At 38.2% G+C, this 20642-nt stretch overlaps 1 protein-coding gene across 27 annotated transcripts in view; it reads left to right on the forward strand.

Moving 5' to 3' along the window:
* Nucleotides 1-20642, forward strand: part of PLAGL1 (PLAG1 like zinc finger 1) — a 71241-nt gene that overhangs the window by 23563 nt on the left and 27036 nt on the right. For 19 of the 27 annotated variants that reach the window (XM_021084039.1, XM_021084053.1, XM_021084045.1 and 16 more), the window contains 2 exons: nt 4158-4199; nt 18043-18113. The gene's annotated coding sequence lies outside the window, so the exon portion shown is untranslated. Of the gene's footprint in view, nt 1-4157; nt 4200-13566; nt 13706-17341; nt 17705-18042; nt 18114-20642 lie in introns of those variants that run through there. The other 8 variants (XM_021084163.1, XM_013984762.2, XM_021084171.1 and 5 more) reach the window with 3 other exon arrangements.

The raw sequence follows: 20642 nt of genomic DNA on the forward strand, positions 1-20642 counted from the left end.
GTAGGTTGCAGATGTGGCTTGGATCTGGCATTTCTGTGGCTGTGGCCTAGGCCAGGGTCTATAGCTCCGATTAGACCCCTAGCCTGGGAATCTCCATATGCCGTGGATGCGGCCCTAAAAAGACAAAAAGACCAAAAAAAAAAAAAAAAGAATTGGAAAGATGAGATGCTCTGTCCAATAGCTTTTTTTTTTTTTTTCCTCCTCTCAGTGAAGTGTGAAGTAGTGATGTTAGCAGAGAGAGATGCATGTGCAAGTGGGGGGATTGGGAGATCACTTGGAAGAAAGAAGAGAAAGTGGGAAATAATAAGAGCGAGGGAATGTTCTGGAGTTGTTGCGCGGGCTCTAGAACCCAGCTGAATCTGAGTTGACAGAGTCCTAGCTGTGATACCTCATCTCTAAACCCTCCATCTCCATTTCTCCTGCAGTAGCCTCTGCACTCTATTGTTTCTGAGCATTTTTAATATCCCCTGAGGCATTCTGCAGTTACCCTGAGCTACCTAATGGGGCCGTCCATTTAAATCCAAAGTACCTATTATTATTTGGTTAGCTTTCCTTTTTTTTTTTTTTTTTTTTTTTTGTCTTTTTTGTCTTTTTGCCATTTCTAGGGCTGCTTCTGAGGCATATGGAGGTTCCCAGGCTAGGAGTCTAATCGGAGCTGTAGCTGCCAGCCTACACCAGAGCCACAGCAGTGCGGGATCTGAGCCGCATCTGCGGCCTACACCACAGCTCACGGCAACACCAGATCCTTAACCCACTGAGTAAGGGCAGGGATCGAACCCTCAACCTCATGGTTCCTAGTTGGATTCGTTAACCACTGCACCACGACGGGAACTCCTGGTTAGCTTTCTGATTACAAAATTGTATAGATTTTGAGTAGTTTCCTCAGCTTTGTCCCCTAGCTCTTGTAATTTTTTGGTGTGAGATGTTGTAGAGTGAAGTCTTTCAAAATGACTAAAAATTGTCTTCATCTCTGTCTAAGGTCACTGAAGTGGACTGAATGTTTATGTCCACTCAAAATTCATATATTGAAATCCTAACCCCCAGTGTGATGCTATTTGAAGGTAATTAGGTCATGAGGATGGAGCCCTCATGAATGGCATTAGTGCCCTTATGAAAAGATGCCAGAGAACTAGCCAGCTTTTTTGAGAATACAACAAGAAGTCAGCAGTCTGTAGCCCTGAAGAGGATTCTCACCTGAACCCATCATGCTGGCACCATGGTCTCACACTTCCAGCCTCCAGAACTGTGAAAAACAAATGTTTATTCTATAAGCATCCAGTCTATGGTACTTTGTTACCTGAACTGACCAAGACAGGCATGGTTATTTTTATATCCTAGAATTATAAAATCCTTTAATGTAGGTCGATAAGCTATATCATCTTCCTGGTAAATGAAATGAAATTTCAGATAAATGAAATTTAAAGGAAAGTGCCCACAATATCACCTACTGCTGCATCCTACTTTAATGAAGGTCTCAACTTCCTCTCATGCCAACTTGCCATTGTCTTTACTCTGATTGTGCTCATCAAAAGCATTTCTTGGGCATTTGTATATGCATATTCTTTGCAAATCTAGTTGTACAGATATAGTACACATTCTAGAAGAGTTTAACTGTTTAAGAAAAATAGTGAACATGAACATGTTATAGCTGTGGTGGCATGGAAACAAAACGAACATGAAAAATCCAGTCAATTTTGTGGAATGTTTTAAAATGAAGAACTGTGCAAGTGTTACGCTTATGCTGTATACGCCAGGGTGACTGCGTTTAGCAGTAGAGTGTGTGAGTGTACTTAGGAGTAATTATTGTTACTTACCAAGACTTACTGGGAAAACTTGCATTGTATGTCTTAGAAACCCAGTGGTGACATACAATGACCTGAGTTTCCTCATGGATCAAAAAGTAATAATAATGATGCATATCTCCTAGGGTTTTTATGAGGATTAAATTCAATAATATATGTATATAATATCGAGATTACACAATGGTAAGCACCCAAAGGTTTCTTGTTAGAGTAATATTGCAAATACTCTATCAGAAATGGACAGATTCAACAGACAAATAATCAAGAAAGACATAGTTGAAAATAATAAGACCCATCAATCAACTAAACATAATTGACATCTATAGACTACTTTTACTAACAGTAGCAGAATATACATTCTTCTCAAGCTCACATGGAACATTCACCTAATAGACCACATTGTGGGCCATAAAATGCATCTTAACAAATTTAAAAGAATAGAAACCTTATGATATATGCTCTCAGACCACAATGGAGTTAAAGTAGAAATTAATAATAGACAACTGGAAATCTTTCAAAATACATGCAGATTAAATAACACACAGGTCAAATAAAATATCTTAAGAGAAATTTTAAAATATTTTGAACTAAATGAAATTTAACACAGTTTATTAAAATATGTTGGATGCAGCAAAAGCAGTGCTTAGAGGGAAATGTATGGTATTGAATGCATATGCTAGGAAAGAAGAAAGACCTAAAATCAGTTACACCTTAGGGAACTAGAAAAAGATGAGCAAACTAATCTTAAGTGAGCAGGAAAGAAGTAATAAGAGAGCAGAAATCAATGAAATTTAAAATTGGAAATCAGTAAAGTGATGGCACCAAAATTGATTCTTTGGAAAGATGAATAAAATTAATTAGCATCTAATAAGACTAAAAAAGGAAAGGGGGGATACAAATCACTAATATTAAAAATGAAGGGCATCACTTAAGATCCCTTGTACATTAAAAGGGTAATAAAGGAATATGATGAATTACTCAATGCCCACAAATTTGACAACCTAAATGAAACGGACCACCTCTTTAAAAGACAGTCTGCCAAAACAGAAGAATAAACAATCTGAAGAGGACTCTATTAAGTAATTTAAATAAATATCTTCCAAAACAAAAAGCACCAGTCCCAGATGGTTTTACTGGCGAACTCTACCAAACATTTAAAGAAGAAATTATGCCAGTTCTCTATAATCACTTTCAGAGGATAGAGGCAGAGGGAATACTTTTTAAATGAATTCTATGAGGCTAGCATTATCCTAATAGCAACACTTAACAAGTAATTGTAGCAGGTTTGTAGCATACAAGTTTAATATTCAAAAGCCAAATGATTTCTTATATACCAGCAATGAAAAAAATGAAATTTGAAATTAAAAACACCTTCCCATCAATTTTGCTATGAACCTAAAACTGCTGTTAAAAATTAAATCTTTTAAAATAGATATTGAAAATATGAAATTACGAGTTCAGACAATGCCTTAGCTTACCTTTCACTTCTTGATTTTTGGAGTAGACTGTGTTAAGGTAACAAGGAAAAAACATTTCTCCAGAGAATTTGTTCCTTAAACATAGAAAAATAGAATTTTTTATTTATGATTTGACATAGAGCTACATAGTAGACTCTTACACACAGTGAGTAAAATACTTGTTCACAAATGGATGTTATTTTAGTGTTAAAAATAGATGTACTCAGGATTAGGGACAGGAGGAGTTGTGGGGAAGGAGGTGGGGTGTGCTTATAAAGGGCAATATGAGAGAGGGAGATCCTTGTGGTAGACTCATCAGTATCTTGACTATGGGATTGATCTGTAAGCCTGCAGGTGATCAAATTCTATAGAACAAAATACACACAAGTAAAGTGAAACTAGGGAAATCTCAAAAGACCGTTATGTTATACTAATATGAATATATCGATTGTGATATTGTTCTTTAGTTTTGTGAAATGTTACCATTGGGGAAACTGAGTAAAGGATACTCAACATCTCTCTTAAAGCTACATGTCAGAGTTCCCCTTGTGGCTCAGTGGAAATGAATCTGGCTAGTATCCATGAGGATGCAGGTTTGATCCCTGGCCTTGCCCAGTGGGTTAAGGATCAGCGTTGCTGTGAGCTGTGGTGTAGGTTGCAGACCTGGCTTAGATCTTGCATGGTTGTGGCAAAGGCTGGCAGCTACAGCTCTGATTGGACCCTAGCCTGGGAACTTCCATATGCCACAGGTGTGGCCCTAAAAAGACAAAAAACAAAAACAAAAAAAAAACACAAAAAAACCCCTCCATGTGAATCTGTGATTATTTCAATAAAATTTCAATTAAAAAATTCATACAAAACTACTCTATAAAACTAATAAAATTATTTTTGTTTTTAGGTTTTTCCTGCCTGATTGACACCATAGTCATCATTGGGTTTTGTAAGTTGATATTTTAATTTTTTTATTCTTCACCCCAACATTTAATATTTTCTTATTACATGAAAATATTTTTCTGGGGAGTTCCCATCATGGCTCAATGTTAATGAATCCGACTAGGAACCATGAGGTTGCAGGTTCGATCCCTGACCTTGCTCAGTGGGTTAAGGACCCAGTATTGCCCCGAGCTGTGGTGTAGGTTGCAGATGCGGCTCGGATCCCCAGCTGCTGTGGCTCTGGTGTAGACCAGCAGCTACAGCTCCGATTCGACCCCTAGCCTGGAAACCTCCATATGCCACGGGAGCATCCCAGAAAAGGCAAAAAGATGACCAAAAAAAAAAAAGACAAAAAAATATTTTTCTGGAGAATCTAAGCAAAAATTGGAGCAAGACTTTATTACTTGGTTTTTATATTAAGGGTCGTTTCACTTTTTCTGATCCCATTAGGTGATAGTTATTTCAAGGAAGTTTGAATTACACGTCTTGGGCTAGGGCCATCTGTTTCTTTGGAGTGACTTCCTATCAGGGTTATGATTAGCAGGAGCAAAGTGCTGTCTAGGGAGCTAAGGTTGAACATACATTCATCCTGCTGGAATCACAGTCTTCACTTAGAACGTCCTTGTGGCGGATGGTAAGAGGCACACAGCATTCTGGGAGAAAGCTGCTGGTGTGAATGGTTTGATTAATGAGGAATAATGAATCATTTCATTTATCTGTGAAAATCTGGCAATTAGATGAAAGGAAGAGAGGATTTGAGGTTGGGAGAACTTTATTATTTTATCATTTGGAGTATATATATTTTTGTTCTGTAACTTTTTCTTTGTAGTATATTGAAAAAATTAAATCTCCTGTTTTAGCAATAGGTAGGTTTTTTTGGGGTTTTTTTGTTTTTGTTTTTTAATTCAGTGAAATCTAAACATTTGAAATAAGGAGACTGAAAAACTTTTTTAATGTGGGAAATGATTTATTCCCTTTATCACGGAAAACATTTACAATGTTAAGTGGCTAATCCTCTCCACCTTAGCCAAACATTTTTCTTCCTTGATCTTCCTCATCTCAGTAAAAGGCAACTACATTCCTCCAGTTGTTTAGACAGTCTCTTTGGCACCATCATCATCTCTTCTTTTTGTCACCTTCTGTACACCCAGTTGTCAGGAAATACTGTCAGCTCCACTTAACGATATCCAGAAGATGACTGCCTCTCACCCGTCTTCCACCACCATACTGGTCCAAGCCTTCATCATCTTTTTATTAAAACAGCCTCCTGTTTTCTCTGCTTTTATACTTTCTCCCTTATAATGCATTCTCCAAATGGCAGCCAGATAAATTATTTAAAACTCTTTAAGTCTGATCATGTTACTTTTCTGCTCCAGTGGCACTAGTGCCTCTCTTTACAGAGGCTTATCAACTTCTCCATGATATGGGCCCCCATTACCTCAGATCTGAACTTACCTTTTACTGCTCCCCCTCACTCACTGCTTTAGCTATACCAGTATTCTCGTTCCTACACTGGGGTTTTGCAATTATTGTTCCCACAAATTACCACGTGCTTCCTTACCTCCTTCAAATCTTTGCAAAATTGTCATCTCACCCAGGCCTTCCCTGACCAGCTTATTTCAAATTACCACTGTTTCTTCCTGTGTTACCCTCCCAGCACTTCCTGTCTCTATAGTACTTAATTTTTTTAACCACCTTGTGGTATATATTTTACTTGACTGTCTCTCTTTATTTGAAGATGAGCTCCATGAAGGTAGGGATTTTTGTGTGTTTTATTTATAAAGGTGGGAAAGTGGGATGGGGGAAATGGATTGTGTAGTAGTTACTGACTTTGCCTAATATGACTTTATCTTGTTGCCTCTGACCACAGAGATGGGTAAGTGAAAAAAGCAACTAAAATCTCATTTGGCTGTATATTTCCAAGGATTGTTGGGAGAAGAACTAGGTTTGAAATTTCTTCTAAGAATATACTTTATTTTCTCTTCAGTGCTTGTTTGATTAGACCTTCTTTGGTAAAAATGAATAGATACTGATTCTTTTAGTAAATGACTCTTAATACCATTTTTTAACTGAAAATTTAGAGTGTTCGATAAGAATTTAGTTCCAGAAGTGCTCTTTTTAAGAGCTGTAAACTAGGGAGTTCCCATTGTGGCTCAGTGGGTTAAGAACCTGAGTCTCCATGAGGATGTGGGTTTGATCCCTGACCTTGTTCAGTGGGTTAAGGATCCAGTGTTGTCACAAGGTGCAGCACAGGTCACAGACGCAGCTCGAATCTGACATAGTTGTGACTGTTGCGTAGCCCTGCAGCTAAGGCTCCAATTTGACCACTAGTCTGGGAACTTCTATATGCTTCAGGTGTGGCCTTAAGAAAAAAAAGGTGGGGGGGAAGCTGTAAATTAGAGAGCAGACAGTATGGTGGATAGCACAAGTTTTAGAACCAAGCGTAACCTGGCTTGAATTCTGACTGTGATGCCAACAAGTACATGACTATAAGCAAGTTAATGAACCTTCCTTAGCCACAGTTTGTCTTATATGAAATTATAATAATAATAGCTTTGAGCCTTATGAGGATTAATTGAGGTGGCAGACCTGGTCATTAGCAACATTAAGTAACTATTAATCCTTTAATCCTATATTGCTCAGAATTATAAGCTTGAGATACTACTAATTATTTAACAGTGTGCTCTGTAGAAAAGACAATCTTTTACTATTTATGTCATTATGTATAGTAAATTTTGAAAAATTATATATATTTTATGGGAAAGAAAATGATTAGGTGACATGGGCTGCTCTGTAATGGACCCCAGACTAATTTTTTTTGCATTTTTTTTAGCTTTTAAGTAATTTCTACATTTTAGCAATGCGGAAAGGATGGAATGAGACAATGTAAATTTGTCAGTACTTGTTGGTGAATATAAAGCGCTAATGCACATTTAAAGAATTGGAAATTCATTCTGAGGGGACTTCCACCATTACTTTTTAGCTGTGATGTAGGTACAGGAACTGGATTTATTCTCCTGCATTAGCAAAAACAAAAATCAAACAAACAAATAAACCCAAAAAATAACACTCATAAAATATATGAAATAAAGGTTTTTGGATATTGGACAAGTGGCATAAGACCATTAACCTTGAGAAAAAGGAAACAAATGATGTGCCCAAGACCACAATTTAAAAAGGGGAATCCAGGAGTTCCCGTCGTGGCGCAGTGGTTAATGAATCCGACTAGGAACCATGAGGTTGGGGGTTTGGTCCCTGCCCTTGCTCAGTGGGTTAACGATCTGGCGTTGCCGTGAGCTGTGGTGTAGGTTGCAAACACGGCTCGGATCCCGTGTTGCTGTGGCTCTGGTGTTAGGCCGGTGGCTACAGCTCCGATTCAACCCCTAGCCTGGGAACCTCCATATGCCGCGGGAGCGGCCCAAGAAATAGCAACAACAACAACAACAAAAGACAAAAGACAAAAAAAAAAAAAAAAAAAAAAAAATCTTAAAAAATAAGCCATTAAAGTTGGATCATAAAGCTTTTTTTAGTAAAGGGACAGATGGAAAACACTTTGGGCTTTGCAGACAATATGACCTCTGCTGCAACTACTTACCTCTGAACATATAATCTTAAAGCTGTCATAGATAATATGTAAATGAATGGGGATGGCTGTATTTTAATAAAACTTTATTTATAGAACTAGACTGGGCCATATGTGGCTTGTGGACCATAGTTTGCAGACTCCTAGTTTAAAGGGTCAAATTGTTTCTAGCTGCTTAACTCCAACCCAGAACCAAGCTCAACAATATTTAAAGAAACACAATATATCCAGCACCTAACAAGATAAATTATGCAAGGTCTAGTGTTCAGTCAAAATTTACCAGATATGCAAAGAAACAGGAAAATTCAACAGTGAAGAGAAAATCAATAAAAATGGAAATGAAACAGATTTCATAAAGATTTAATAAATAGATTTTAAGGCATTTAATACAATTTAATAAACATAAACAAAAATATTAAAGCAATTGTTATAACCAAGTTCCATATATTCAAGGTAGTAGAGGAAGCCTAAATTTGTTAAGGAGAGATACACAAAAGCTATAAAATGACCTAAATTTATCTTCTAGAGACAACAAAAGTTTTTTTGAGGTGAAAAATATACTGGATAGGATTAACAGCAGATAAGACATTAGAGAAAGAAAAGTTGCAAAAGAAAAAAGTTGAAGACACAGCAATAGAAATTATACAAAATAAAATACATGCAGACACTTACTCAAAGCCTGGAAAAAAAGGCCATCAGTGAACTGTAGGATAACTTTAAACAGCAAAATGTGTCTAATTGGAGTCCCAAAGGAGGGAGGGAACAGAAAAAACATTTAAAAAAAATAATGGCTGAAAGTTTGCTAAATTTGATGAAAACAATAAGCCCACAAATCTCTGGAGCTCAACAAATACCTAGCAAGTACCCCCCCAAAAAAAAGAAAAAAAAATTACACCAAGGCACACCATAATCAAATACTTTAATAATAAAGACAAAGATTTTTAAGGCCGATAAGAAAAAATATAAATTCAGAACAAAGAATGATGGCAGACTTTTTATCAAAAGCAATGCAAGCCAGATAATAGTGGAGCTGAGTCTTTAATGAAAAACTGTCAAACTTGAAATCTATACTAGCAAAAATGTTTCAAAAAATATAGTGAAATAAAGACTTTTTCAGACATAGAAGAGATGAAGTAATTTATCACCATTAGACCTACACTGCAGGAAATGTTAAAGGAAGCCCTGAGGAAGAAGGAAAATAATACCAAGTAGAAATAAAGAGCACCAGAAATGGTAATTACCTAGGTAAATGCGTAAGATTTTTAAGTTTTAAATTTTTTTTAAAAAGATGATTGTTTGAACAAAAATAATGACAATGTAGTGGAGGTTTGTAATATGCAAAAGGTGTGACAATAATTGCACAGAGGTCAGGAGGGGAAAATTGAAATATAAAAGTTTTTATACCTATAAGAGATACAATATCCCTTGAAAGTATGTTGTAATAAGTTAAGGATATAACTGTAAGCCCTAAGTCAACCACTAAAGTATATTTTAAAAGTTATAAACCAAAGGAGATAAATCAGGAAAAAAAAAATCAGTTCAAAAGAAGGCAGGGAATAAAAGGAAAAGGGAATGGAGAACAGATGGGACAAATACAAAATAAATAGCAAGATGCAACATTTCAACCTAACTGTATTAATAAACACATTAAATATAAATGGCCTAAAAAGTTTCATTGAAAGGCAAATAATGTCAGATTCAACTTTTTTAAAGTAACTATATGCAGCCTACCAAAAAATGCATATCATGTATATAGACACAAATTATAAGCTAAGGATGGAAAATTATATACATTTTAGCGCTAGATCTCAAAAAAGCCTAGAGTGGCAATATTGATATCAGAAAAAGTAGAAATGAGAACAAAGTATATTGCCAGACAGAAAGAGGAGGGTTCTTTTATAATGATAAAAAGGTAAATTCATCAAGGTAAATTCATCTTAAATGTTTATGTACCTAATATAAGCAAAAATAAACACCCCACAAGAATACTCAGATTTCAATACCCTTCTCTCAATAGATACATTAAGGAGATAACAAACCAAAAGAGATGCAGAAGACTTAAACAGCGCTATCAACCAACTTTAGCTAATTGACAGTTATAGAACACTTAACAAAAGACGAATACACATTATTTTCAAGCCTACCCAGAACATTTTATCAGGACAGACCATATTCTAGATAAGAAAACAAGTCAATTAATTTACAAGCATTTAAATCATATGAAGAATGTTCTCTGACCATAATGGTATTACATCAGAACAGAAAGGAATCTGGAAAAATTTAACTGAACAACACACTTTTAAATAACCTAGGGGCACATTCTAGGCCATATGGAATACCTTAAATTTAAAACAATGGCAGTCATACAAAACACATTCTCAGACTACAATTAAAATAGAAATTAATAACAAAAAGATAGTGTGAAAATTCTCAAATATTTTGAAATGAACACACTTCTACATAATGCATGCATCAAAGAAATGTCACAAAGAATTTACAAACACTTGAAAATAAAATGAAAATATAGTCTCTAAAAATATGTGGATCCAGCTAAAAGAGTACTTAGAAACTTATAGCATTAAAATGCATATATTAGAAAAAAACTAGAATCAATAACCTAACTTTATGAAACTAGAGAGAGAAGAACAAATTAAGCCTAAAGCAGCCAGAAGAAAGCAGTAAACATTAGAGAAGTTAACAGAATTGAAAATACAAAAATGATATATGAAAACCAAAACAAAAAGCTAGTTTTTTTAATAAGATTAATAAAATGATAAACCTGTAGCGAGACTAACGAAAAGAAGCCATACATTACCAATATCAGGAAGGAAAGAGGAGCTGTAATTACTGACCTCATGGATTTTACAGGGCTCATGAGAACCTCTGCCCACAATTTGAGAACTCAGATGAAATGTACCCGTTCTTAGATACAAACTACCAAAACTCACTCAAGGAGAAATAGATTACCTGAACAGCCCTATATCTATTAAAGAAATCATAATAATAGCATGTATGAAAAACAAACAAAACCACCACCAATAACAAATTTAGCAGCAAAGAAAACACTCAGTCCCAAATGGTCACACTGGTGAATTTTACCAGAAAACCCACATGACATAAACGAGTAATTGGTTAGTTTTTTCAACTGAATGAAAATGAAACATATTTCCAAATAATTAGGATGCAACTATAGCAGTGCTTAGAGGGAAACTGATAGCATTCTTATCAGGAAAGAACAGTCTCAAATTAATGGCTCAAGGTGAGGGATTGTTCAAATTACCTTCAAATATCTGAATGTCTTTTTTTAAAAAACGTGTTTGTTTCATGTTGTTGGAGGAGACAATTAACGGTGGTTATAAAAAGTCAATTCTTAGCCCTTCATAGGAAAGAAAGAACCATCAAACTTCCACAACCATGGGCTGAGTTTCTTTAGTGAGACGTGCTTCCTTGGACCTTCTTAAGAATTCTTCCCAGCCATTAATATGACATAAATGGTAGTGATGGAAAAAAGTATTTCTCAGTGATGGTAGGCCATAGATTAACATGCACATTTAAACTGATGTATTATATATAGTAGTTAGTGCAATGTAAGAATAAGCAGTCATTTTAAAAATAACAAAACTGTAGAATCAGAAGGAGACTTACTTGGTGTTTAGTTAAACAGCAGTGGCCTCCCATTCTCTGCCTTTTTTTTCATATCAAGCCTCAGATTAAAAAATGTTTTGAGGGGGGATCCATTTAAGTCTGCCGAGCAGCAGAAGTAGTGAAGGACAACTCAATAAAATCGCTGAACGACGTATTCAGAATAGAGCAAATCCCAGGAAGCTCAAGGAGAGTGGGAATGTTCTAGACATGCTTGTGTACTAGGTAAAAGTTGGATAAGTGCCCCTTCCTCTCGAAAGCCTTTTCTCTCTCCCAGACTTGGAGGCCTGTCTGTCTTCGCACAGTATTTAGTGCATTCTGAACTCAGCATCTTGGTACCACTATCTGTCAATAACATACTATGAAAATTGAGACAAGGAGTGAGAAATAAGGTTTATTACCATTCACCACTGGCAGTCTTTTCTTGTACTAGAAAGTTAATCCATTTTCTCCTGTTGAGTAGCATTAGGGTCAAATGAAGTAAGATGTATATTAGTTCTCCGTAAACTTTTAAAGCACTAGCTACATACAACAAATATTCCTATAAATATTTTTGTCTTTGGCAGCAGTCTGAATTTCTGCCTAGCACCAACACATTTCTACTTAAAATGATTAAATGGCAAGAAGTAAAATTGATTGTACAGAAAAACCACATTGCTGCTTTATAGCAACCAGGGATTTGCCTCAATTAGTTTATTTTTTTAAAAAGACAATTAATGTTTCTATTTTATGTAGTAGCTTATATTCTATGACAGTTCAATTTTGGTTTATTACTTGGCCCTATAAAATCCTCAGTTTGAGTGCTAGATTTTTAGGGCTGGAGGGAATCATGTAATCCAGAGGCTGAAAGTTAAATTTTATGTCTTTTTGGAAAAAAGGAAGCATTTTTTCCCTTTTAATAAGTTTTATATGGTTTGATTTTCAACATCAATAATAACAGCTACCATTATCAAGCATTTCTTATATGCTAACACTGCTCTAGGTGCTTTATACAGGTTATCTAATTTGATCCTTCACAAACCACATGAAAGAAGGTTTTGTTGTTCCTCTTTTACAGATGAGGGAACTGAGGTTCTGGAAATTGCTTAGTTTACAAAACTACTAAAAAAGAGACACAAACATTTGAATGTGGACCTGACACCAGAGTCCATACTCTTACAGCACCTCCTTAAATCACCCGTTGAGTGCATTGGGCTTAGAAATGGGTTATGATTACTTACTTAATATAATTATGGAGAGAGAACATCAGTAAATAATTATATGCAGGCATGGTAGCTAGTGGAAACAGCATGGGATTTAGAAACAGTATTTAAAGTCGTGACTCATCTACTTATTTGTTCTGTGACTTTGGCAAATCAATTTATTGCCTCTCTTGAGGCTTTTTTCCTCATTCAAAAATAGAAATTCATAAAACCACCTATCTCAGATGGTTACGGTGAAGATGAAATTGATGTTTCTAAGTGCTTTGTAAATGCTTTTGAAAGGTATATAAATGAATTGATGAGTGTGTTCCGTCATTTGCCATAGCCTTTCTTCAAGTAGTAAATTCTCTGAGTGCTTTTAAGAAATGATTTGATTTATAGAAACGTAGCGAGTTTCCAGAGCAGCTCTATTGAATTAGCGCGATCTAATGTAGAAGAACCTTCTGCTCCGATGATGAGCTTTCTCCGATGAGGTACGCCGTTTTTGAGGAACGGTTATTTCACAATCCTTTGTGAAGGAATTCTTCACAGATGTTTCTGTCTCCATTTTGGAAGAGTAGGGAGACAGCGAGGCCAAAGTGGATCAGTGCCAGCGTCAGCTTTGAGGTTCCTAATATAACTGTCACACTGAGCCTACCAAGAATTCTGCTACCTTTCCTGCCCAGTTGGGAGTTCTGTATTTTCTAAGTGTATTTCTGTCCGAGTTTGAGAAACCTGAAAGTCTTCACCTTGAGGGCTGTTCAGCCCCTGGTCCTAAAAGGACCTCAAATGAATAATCAATGAATGGACCCCCCAGGTCCGTCCCACAGCGCGTCCGACGGGCACGTGGGGAGGTTATGTTCTGTGTCAAGGAATGAGTTCTCCATACCTTTCATTCCAATATTGTTTATTTTCTTTTTGGTTAAGGAATTTTGAAACTTAACCCATCTTTTCCCGTGTTTACTCAGGATTAGTGGCAGAAATGGAGTGGAGCACAATGAAATGACCACATTTTGTTACCGCCTTTCATGACCGTGGTGTCCAAGTAGCCTTTCGGAATGCAGTGGAGACTTTGGAAAACCTTGTAAATCTGTGTGTTCAGTAGAGGTAACCAATCAGGATAATCTGCTTTCTTCCCTGGCCGCTCTGGCTCTCCCCTCCCCCTCGCCAACCCTCCTCACACCCGCAAACACACACACACACACACACACACACGCACAGCTCGGTCACCCACAGACTGTCGTTCACAAGCTCGGCTTACCGGTTGCGGCGATTCCCTAGCTCACATCAAAAAGCTACCTGATTTATCTCTGTGCAAAACCGGGGCTCGCTCTTTAGGTTGCATGGCCTTTGCTGGGGATGAGGCCTGAGGGAAGCCCCGGGACTTACAGCTCGAAGGTCATTGTGTGGTAATCCTTCATTGGGTGTGAGGGAAGAAGGGCAGGGCCTAGAGCCATCTTCCTACCACCCCTGGAACCATTACGTGGAGAAGAGGGTGTCCCGGTCGTTTGGGTAGGTGACAGGAAAGAAATCGCAGATGAAGTGAGACCGTCGCTTGTGGGATCGCGGGGTGGAAAAAGAAAGGGAGAGCGAGCAGGCGAAGTTTATTTATGGCACGTCGGGGGCCACGGCGGCTCAGTGGGCCCTGGAAGCGGAGGACTTCCCTTGGTGCTTGTTTTCTCCCTCTGACCTTGGATGAACTAGCGAGCAGTATATTATGCCGGGTGATTGTGCTGGTTTGTCATGGTTAGCATTCTGGACTGTCACTGGAATGTAGGAAACGGATGAATTTGAATTGAACCATGAGGTGGTCTGCCGGGCCCTCTCCTTGTCTCGGGGAACCTGTCGCTGTTTGTCTGGGCCTGGCCTGATGAAAGCAATGGAGGGAAAGAGAGGTGGGCCTTTGATCTCTTTGTTGCAGCTGCTCCCTGGGAACTCGCTGAAATCAATGCCCTGTTTTCCTGAAGGAATGAATGGCTCTGCCTAACTAGCTTTGTGAAGCCTTGGGGGAATTCACTGCCTCTGTTTATTGACAGCTGAAAAGGAGCACATGGGGTGGAATGGACCTTCTTGTGAAAACCAGGCACAGGGAAAATTAGACCTCAATTTAACACAGAGGAATTTGGAAATTCACCCCAAAGGAGACGGTGGTTTCTCATGCTTCCATTAGAATTACTCAAGTTTGGGGCTAGTGTGTAATGAACAATGGAGGTTCTGTCACAACTGTGTTATAAATAGGAATATGATATGCATAATAAATGATGTTAAGTAGAAGTTGGTTCAACACCCTCAGTTTTTTAAACACAAAAGTGGAGAAAGACGAATGTTAACCATGATGCAGTCAGGTGATGCTTTTGCTTTAAGAAGAAAAGGAAAAAAAAAAATGATCCTTAAAATCAGCATTGTTAATATGCTGTCACAGAGTCTCTAGAACGTGTCTCTCACTCAGGTTCCAAAACATCTTTGAACTTTGGGTCTCGGTTTCACTCGCTCCGGCTCTCTGTGCTGCTCTGGATTGTGTATGTTGAGGGGGACTATTAAATGACCCATTTATTTATTTATTTTTTTAATGTCTATTCTTGAGATACTAGAGTCAGAAGACTGTGTCAGACATAAGCGAACCCAGCTTGCAGACCGGTTTAACACTTGCAGTTGGCGCAGTTCATAAATCTTAAAATTACTGCCTCACTTTTGACAACACGGTAAAGAAAAGTCGAGTTTATCACAAGAAAACATCACCATACCTCCGTTTACATCTCCCCTCACTTGCTTGATTTCCCAGGAAGAATTTATAGCTTCTTCCTTTGGCCCTCAGCCCTTTGGGCACACCTCTATTATAGCACTTAACACATTGTCCTGTAACTCTTTGTTTAGGTGTATTCTTTTAGCTGGAAGTAAAGCAGCTGTGTCGTATTCATTTTTATATCTCCAAGCCCAGCAAAGCTCTTGGCTCAGTGAATGGGTGCTGAATGAATGGGGATTGATAGCTCCTTGTACGTTACTTTGAATGTAATTACTTATCCAGGCTGCAACCGCAAATACTACATTTTAGGAAAACGTGATTGATCTATTGTTACCTGATTGGTGCTATAGCTTTGTAAAACATCGTTCCTTTATGGAGAATTATTAAACAGGTTTTTGATGTGGCAAGTTTGTTGGGCAGGCCATCACTCTCTGAACAGGAGGCATAGAAAGTGTATGGCATTGTCCTTTTCAAATCCAAGTGCTCTTCTCTAATAGTCTCTTTAAAAAATAAATCTCAGCACAGTGTTTGGATAGTTTCAGTGAGATGAAAAAAAAAAAAAAACTTGTGTAGAGTTTTGCCGACTTTTGCTTGACCAGGTTTCATGATTGAGATGGATCAACTTCCGTTTTACACGATTTAATGCTCTGATGTGAAGTTAAATAAAACAAAACCTTTGACAGTATCTTTAATCAGATTTACCACCCCCGTAGGTTATGAACCCCTTATCAAAGGAAGCAAACACCTTCACTTCTCAGGGAAAAAGTATAAGGGAGATTTTGATCCTAAATGTTGATTCCTGTGATTTCACAGGACCCTAGGACAAGCCTAATTTCTGAGTTATTCTCAAGTTAAATCCAATTTCTTTTTTGAACCCAGAGCTTTAAGTGGGAAATAGCTGTCAGCATTCTTAGGGGAAAAAAACATCTTAAAATCCTAATGGAAAATTGTAGAAAATGGGGGTGAGCAGAGGAAAGGTAGGTAAGCGGACAAGTCCAGGAAGTGGCTAATTTTTTATTCCCTGTGTTATTTTTGTTTTATTTTTTTTTTTTTTACCTTCAAGACTGTGTTAAAAGAAATCTGGTTTTCTGTTTGAGTAAAAGTGGGGATAACATTTAAAACGTGGGTTTACAGAGTTGTGAGCAATCTCATTGAGATACAGGCGCTTGTATGGGTCATACAGATGTGGTCGACTCAGCAGGTTGTGATTCTGCTGAGATTTTAGATTTCTTACAAAACAGGGAAATTACCATGGCCTTGATCATTGATAGAGTCTCGCCCCCATAAGTATTAACTTGTAGATAAGAAAGCTGTAAGCCTAGTTTTATAACTTGGCTGCTCAATCCTCCCAGTTTCTGGAAGTAATTTCATGTGACATCATACCAAAGTCGGGAGGGGTAGAGGGTGGACCGAGAGAAGTAGGAAATCACACCGCTTTTCCGTTTGATGTTTCAGCTTAAAAGCGGCGAAGCATATCTTGTCTACATTGATAGGACAGCACACAGGCCCAAGGAGGGACTGCAGTTCGTTAAAAGTTGTGTTTCTGTGTTTATGGAACCAGATAATGTCAACTACATGATCCTCCATAAAAGGGTGCTTTTCGAAGACTGTTGTCATGTGCAAGGAGAAGAACTGCAAGTAATTTAAGGGTCAGACCCTCAAAAAGGTTTGGCAGTTGACATCTAGTAGGTCTTTATGTTTATGTGTCTGTTTACCTCCATAGGCAAACTTCCGAGCAGAAAGATACCACAGATTTCCCTCTTAGACAGCTTCCCGTCCATCCAGACCCACCAAATCAAGCGGCCCTAATACAGGCTTAACTAGCCATCGAAAGGGAGACACCCTCTTTACGTGGTAGATTGAATTACAAGAAAGACGGCCGTGCTTACTGTCAACAGATTCTGTCCTTCGGGCCTGTCCTCTGAGTGGTCGCCTTGTCTTTGGGGGCAGGGAAATGGAGTTAAGCAAAGGTTTCTTTTTCTTTTTCTTTCTTTTTTTTTTTTGGCGTTGGGGTGGGGGGGTAGTTAGTTTTTGTTTGCCTGTTTGGTTTTTGGCCTTTTAATGGTCTTTTCCTTGCTCTTCGGAATCCTCTTCCCCACCACCTCCACGGCCCCACTCGGGGCCTTGCTTCCTTTTGCAAAAGGATAGTGTTCTCAATCGACAGTTTTTAAGAAAGGTTCTGATTGCCATCTGATTTCTTCATGAGGCTCTGAGATCTTTTCACTTGCATTGGGGTCTCTGGAAAAGAGTTGGAAACCCACAGAATACACCTTGCTTCGTAGGCGCCCTTGACTCACGTTAACTCATTCAGTCCTCAAAAGGCTCTTATGCTATCCTTGGGATCACTGGCTCTGGTGCTACAGGTGAGGAAGCCAGGGCAGAGAGCTGTTGAACAAGTGGTGTGGGGTTCCGAGTGGCTCCGGGTGGCACCTGGGTTTGCATGTAGGCGTTCTGGCCCCTGCCCTCACCTCGTCACAGCATTGCATCTCTCAAACGACAGATCCTGTAAGAATTTATGGGGGTGTTTCTGGAAGGTTGGAATATGGCACAATGGCACGTGGATGGAGAGCATGATCCTGGCATTCCTGGACTCACCTTCTATGTGTAAATGTCTGCTTACAAGGTGCCAGTGTGGTTTTTCTCAATGCCTTTTTCTTGCCTTAACTTTTTGCTTTTTTTTTTTTTTTTTTCCTTCTTCTAGGATTGCTCTCACGTCTGATGTGGCCTCAGTTTCATGTCACATCTACCCCTCTGCACTTCAGACTTAGAAAGGTAAGGGTGGCTCTGCTCTGCGCTCTGACTTCTGCCCATTCCGCTGGCCCCTGGCCAGTCAGATCTGTGTTCTCGTTTTCCGTTGTTAGAGCACACCCCAGCACCTTCCACCCTCCACGGTGGAGGGGATCACATTCTAGAAAACACTTGCTCTCAGAGAATTTGGGTTTGAAGAACTTCAGACCTTGAGGGAAAAAATAGGGCTGGGGGATATGAACACCTATGTTTTTCTTTATTTTTTGGCCACACCTGTGGCATGTAGGCATCCTCAGGCCAGGGATTGGACCTGCACCACAGCAGTGACCCATCCTGCTGCAGTGATACCACCAGATCCTTCACTGGCTGCACCACAAGAGAACTCTATGAAAGCCTATTTTTTAACTCTTAAGAAAAATTGAGAGAACATGCTAAGAACTGTCATTGGTATATTTACTCATGTAACTTTAGAAATAAGGGGCATTATGCAATTGACTTTTATTTATCATAACTTGTTTGCTCGAAACTTGTGATCTCCCTCCCTGACATTTTAAAAAGACGTTTTCAAATAAAGAGCAGATTGATACTAGGGGAGGTTGAGGGGTATGATTCTCCATTTAGAATCATATTTAGTGTGTTGTATATATTGCGATCAGAGTCTCTAAGTCATGCTTCTAAAATCATAATATGAGGTGATTCTCAGTTTGCACATAGTCTGTCCCGATTTCCAAAAATTATGGAAAAACCATGCCCCTAAGTCCAGTGGAGGGAGCCCAAGTTTGTCCCAAGATTTGAAGGAACTCGTGGTTGACAGGATCCTCAACATTTATTTTTCAGAATTTTATCTCATACTTTTTTCCACCATACATTTGGAGCCCATGGTTTGTTTTAAATGCCTGTTTCAAAATAATGACACCCAGTTCCAGCCTTAAGTTTCATATCCAACATTTTGGTTGTTTTTCTCCTGTAACACGTATTCTCGTTAAGCCCGTTGCCTTCTTCACCCCAAAGGAACCCTCCTCCTGCTTTGAGCTTTAGTGCTAACAGTGTTGCTTAACCATAACTCTTGGCCTCTCTCCACATATTTTTTTTGCAAAATGTCCTTGACCGTAATATGCCATGTATTTTTTATTCCAGGCTTCTTTGTAAGTTTTCTTATATCCCATCTTACACTTGAAATTTTTTTTCCCTTAAACTAGATAACCCACTTCCAAATTTCTTTTGTCTTGGGACTGACTTCTAGAAAGTCTATCCACAGCTGTCCCAGGTGAAAGGCCAAAGTGAGATGGGAATATTAGATGTGTATGTTTAAATTCTTGTTCTCCAAATGGTTCTAATTGAAATTAATCCACTTGCCAACCCACACATTTAAAAGAAAAATTCTAGCAAAATCCAAAGATACCAGAATCACTTCTGTATCTCATTTAGTTCAACTTCATGATACCTGGAAGACCAGTTCATGCCAGGCCCATTTGTAATTGTTTTCTCCAGGTAAATGTGATATTGCCATTAAAAGCACAGCTCCTAATATTGATACACTGCTTAAGAATTTAAAAATCTTTCTAGTACATGGCATACAAAACTTTGAAGCAGGCAGGAAATACTTAGAAATTTCTTTTGCGTGTTAGAAAATGGAATTATGTCATGATGATCTAAGTTAAAGGAAGATTATTGGGGTGAATCAATAATCTGTACTCTTTCTGTTACATATATATTGTCTTCTGAAACAGGTTATTAATATTTCCTAATTGGGAACATACCTCATGTGTGTAAAATCATTCTTGATACTAATTGACAGGCCACATCTGCTGTGTACATAAACTTCAGACTCTGCCCCAGCCATTGTGCTTCCACATGTACATAAGCAGTGCATCACCTTCCAGCAGCTCTGTCGTCATGAACAGAAGTAAGGGGACTTGCCGAAGGTTACCTCCCTGGCAAGAGCAGAGCTGGTATTCAGACCTAGAGCCGTCTGACCCCAGAGCCAGGGCTCTTTCCATGCTACCAGCCCATCTTTCTTAGACTGTATCTAGCAGGGCACCATCATTTGGTTCACGTTGTTTAACGAACTGTAGGAACACAACCTAGTATTAAGTTAAGTACGCATCTAATAAAAGAATAAGGGAGAATAAAGCAATTGTCGTACCACGTTTAGGTAAGGAAAGTTACTATCTAAGAAATAGTGTTATTTTAACTTCCTGACTCCCTAAGCAACCAAAAAATTAAAATGAAGGAAGGTAGGGATGAAGGGAGTTGGGGGCTTTAATATGGGAGAGCATTAAATATTATTGCTACAATTAGTAAGTAAAGCACATGTCGATATCACTGTGTTTAAAATAGTGTGAGGAGGTCCACATGGTTATAACAAAGTATACTTTATTTGGGGAATAACTTAATTGAACCCTTATGTGGCATTTACCAAGGTAATATTTTCCTGTTTGTTTGAGCACAGGAATTAGAAGTGATTCATAAAACACACACACACACACAAAATCAACATGTAAATTAAAGCCACATTAGGGAATCATCATTTTTTGTTGTTTCCCTAAAATG

This window comes from Sus scrofa, chromosome 1, assembly GCF_000003025.6.
Source record: "Sus scrofa isolate TJ Tabasco breed Duroc chromosome 1, Sscrofa11.1, whole genome shotgun sequence".
NCBI lineage: Eukaryota > Metazoa > Chordata > Mammalia > Artiodactyla > Suidae > Sus > Sus scrofa.